Genomic DNA, 4,297 nt, shown 5'->3' on the forward strand with positions numbered 1-4,297 from the left:
AAAGAAATATTTCATAGGTGGTGCTGAACAATTCCATCAGAGGCGGCGAACGTTTGGGTCTTTTGCGTGGGTGACGTTAGCACCCTGGAATCACTGCATAGACCCTTTGTTTGACCGGCACCTGAGTTTTAAGGAACAAATGTGACCGCGATGGCTACCCATGAGTTACACCCGCAGAAAAGCACCTCTCAGAAAATATTTAGTTTATTTTCCAAAATTCTGTCCTGCGGGCTGTACCACGCGCCCCTTAGAGACCCACCTTGCCCTGGGTACTGTGTGACCAAGTCCACTCAGTGGGGTGCTGTGCCGGTTCTGCTCCACTAGAGGACACTGTGACTCCAGGACTTCGAGTGGCTCGCCTCCAGTCTTGCCAGTCAGGAGCTTCTTAGGAAGCAAAGCATTAGAGTGCACTTATTAGACACCAACTGTATGCCCCTTATGTCAAGAAGCAAGATAAAGGAAGTTAAGCCAGAAGTCCTGTGGTATTGTTTCCAAAGGGTACTGTCACTGTATATTCCTACTTAGTCACCATCCTATTGCCGAACGCAACTTCTGATTTGCTCTGTTTTTGTCTTTTTGAGACAGGGTCTCACTCTGCAGTTCAGCCTGGCCTTGAGCTCACTTTGTAGCCCAGGCTGGTCTTGAACTTGCAAAGATCCTCCTGCCTCAGCCTCCAGAGTGCTGGATTACAGGTGTGTGCCACCATATCTGGCATGGAACACAGTCTCTGACACAATGGAAAGGGAATTTATTTTGGCACACTGTGCCGGTCCATGGGCAGCCGGCCCCAGGCAGAAAGAGCGAGGTGGAAGGTGAGGGGCTCAGCCAGGCGGCCCGCCGGCAGGGGGAGGGGGCAGGGCAGAACACACACTTCCAGGCCCCTCCCAGGGACCACCTCTCCAGGCCCCACCTCCTCACAGCACGGTCAGCTCCTCAGCTTCTTCCTGGCTGAATCCACAGAATGTGCATGACGATCCAAGCACATGAGCCCTGGAGGATGGTTTAGATAGAAACTAACGGTTCCTTTAAACAACAAACAATTGAGGAGCTAGGCACAATGGTGCACACCTGTAATCTCAACTGTTTAGGAGGCTGAGATGGGAAGCTCACAAGTTTAAAGCCAGGCTGAGCAACTTAGTGAACTCTTTGTTTTGAAATTGAAAAAAAAAAAGCAGAAAATGTAGCTCAGTGCTCCCAGGCCAGGGTTCAATCCCCAGTACTACAAAACAGATTTTAAAAATAAAATACAGGGCCAGGGAGATGGCTCAGTAGAATAAGCGCTTGCCCGGCAAGCACAAGGGCCTGAGTTCAATCTCTGGCTCGCAAACAAACAAACAAACAAACAAAATATGTATAGGCTGAGTGTGGTGGCACAGGCCTGTAATTGCAGCACTCGGGAGACTGAGGCAGGATGGTTGCTGTGGGTTGGAGGCCAATGTGGGCTACAAAGTGAGTTCAAGTCCAGTCTGAACTGCATAACAAAACTGTCTGAAAATGACAAAAAAAAAAAAAAAAGTATGTCATCTTCCAAAAACTTCTTCCACAAAGGTGGTTGCCTCCTGCTATAAAGTGCAGATTTGGCTACCTGGTTGACTTTTTCTTTTTAATGCCTTATATGGTTTTTTGGGGGATGTGAATGTGTCCAAAAAAAGCTACCAGAGTTTTTCATCACTGAAATAATTTGTTCAACACTATGTACTGAGCATGGGGGAGGGGGAACCTATGCTTACTGAGAGCTGCTCTGTGCCAGGCACTGCCCTACCCTTACCTATATCCTAGCAAGATGGGGACTAGTGACCTCTTTTAAATGCAAGGAAACACAGGGCAGGGGTGTAGCTCAAAGGTAGAGTACCTGTCCAGCATGCACAAAGCCCTGGGTTCAAGCCCCAGCACTACAAAACCAAGCAAATACATAAACACAAAGGGACAAAGGCTCCCCAAAGCTGGCGAATTTGCTGAAGGTTAGCCTGCCAGATGCAAACGGAAGTTTGGATCAATAAAGGTGCACATTATCGACTAAAGATGTGACAGGCATGGTACGAGGATGGAGAGAAAGTGAGACACTACAAAGATACCCTGTCCTTCAGGAGGTCATGGTACCACACAGAAGTGACAATGAACAGATAATGGTTACAAAACTCAGAATACATGGGTGTCTGACAAGCATCAGCTGTTTCCATGTGGTGTCTCCAATTCTGTGACGCTGGCCTCATGCAGAGGCCACCAACCCTTAGTGATAGGGCATCACCAGGGCCACTTGTAGTGTGGCCTTTGTGCTGATGGCCCTCACCCTCACCTCCTTCTCCAGGACCAAGTCTTTTGGGGGCATTGGTGGAATTCAAGCTCTGACCCCCAATCCACTGGGGAGAGGCAGTGAAGCCAGGAAAGATAGTCCCCACTGTTAAAATCTCTAGTTTGGCAAAGGAAGATAAAGGCAGACACATGTGTTGTCAGGACAAAAGCAGTAAATTCTTGAAAAGTCTGTTCTAATGCGGTACATAATTTCACACACCTTGCCAGGCATAATGGGGCACACCTGTAATCTCAGCACTCAGGGGGCTGAGGCAGGAGGATCATTGTGATTTTGAGACCAGTCTGGGCTACAAAGTGAGCTCAAGGCCAGCCTGAACTGCATCACAAAAACCCTGCCTTGAAAAGACTAAAAGGAAAAAGAATTTTACATACCTTACCAGTTAGTCATATTTTCAAGCCCACCAACACTCCCAGCCTCATCCCTTCTGCCTTCAAGGTCAGCCCTGGTAGCACAAGGGCACCCAGCTCCTGGGAGCCTATGCTGTGTTATTTACTAAATCTCGCTGGGTACATTCAGGAGAGAGAATGACAGCTGGCAGCCGGGAGGATAGATTGGCTGGTTTTAAGTTGGAGGAGAAGATACAGGTGGCAGGTGTCTAAAGAAACACAGCGGAGCGAGCGTGTGGAGAGGCGAGCGTGTGGAGAGGCCCGCTCCCCAGTGCGGCTGCAGCTTTAGGCAATCACAGCAGCAGGCTCTGGGAAGCGAGGACGCGCGTGGGTGTGCTCCAAGCCACCAGCCTGCTCCCAACAAGCCTAGGATAATGAATGAGCCGTCAGCCTGCGCCTTTGCTCTCCGAGGAAATGACCTCCCCCTGCAGGCCATCCCTCTGCAAACACCATTGTGCCCAGGCACCATCTGGCAAATGTGCCCGTTCCTTTGGTGTTGCTGCTATTTCCCTGACATGTGGCCCCTTTCTCTTGGATATAAATTGTTGCAGCAAACCTAGCCAGCAGAACGCTTCTCGGTACTTCTCAGGCTTTTCCTGGAGCTGGGGAGCCGGGGTAACCCCGTGGCTGGCCGCCATGGGCTGCTGACAGCTAACAATGTCCTGGATATACGCATCTCCCCTCTCCAGGGTGCCTGTGCGTGCTGGCATTTGCAGAGCCAGGCATGTGAGCTGCAGACCAAACTGCAGCAACCTGATTGAGGGGCCAAGGGAAAGCGCCTTTCCGTGGCAGGACATCCTTCATGGAGAAGGGACAGGTTAACTCCATCTCAGTCTGCTCCCTGAGGAGCCACACGGCTCGCCACCGCCACCGCTGTAGGGCAGATCACGTGCTCTGACCACACAGGGGAGGGTGCCCGGCAAACCAAAACCTCATTTAGCACAAAACCAGGTTCCTCCTCTGGTCTGGCTTGATGAAGGCTGGAGAATTGTGGGTCACTTTGAGGCCACCAGAGCCAACCTCCTAGCTCCAGCCTGCTTGGCTGATTCTGACGCAGAGCACAAATGAAGGCAGGAGCTGGAAGGAGGCTTGTTCTCAGATCTTTGGGTCACTCATCTCCTTGGTGATGGGCTTCCAGACAGGGAGGCCACACTGAGCCAGCAACCACCACCCCTCCCCCAGCCCAGTGAGTGCTGGATCATCCCAAAGGGTGGGAGAGGAAGCAGTCACCGCAGACTCCACCACCCCAAGGACTGCAGCAGGCAGCTCCTATGCAGATTCACACCTTCCTGCCGTGGCACATACAGTTCCTTCTCTCTTGAATACATCAAGCCTCAGCCTCTCAACAAACTCCTACATGGTCTTTCAAGATTCAGCTTCACCCTGGCTTGGTGGTGCACCATGGACTCTGGTTGCCGAAACAAGAGGATTGTAAATTCAAGCCCAGCCTGGGTAGCTTAGAGACTTAGGAAGACCCTACCTCAAATTAAATAAAGAAATAGGCTGGGGAAGTGGCTCAGTGCAAATGCCAGAGGTTCAATCCTCAGTACCACTAGAAAGAATCCTCAGTACCATGAGAGAGAGAGAGAGAGAGAGA

The sequence above is a fragment of the Octodon degus genome, unplaced genomic scaffold (genome assembly GCF_000260255.1).
Source record: "Octodon degus isolate 3935 unplaced genomic scaffold, OctDeg1.0 scaffold00072, whole genome shotgun sequence".
Lineage (NCBI taxonomy): Eukaryota > Metazoa > Chordata > Mammalia > Rodentia > Octodontidae > Octodon > Octodon degus.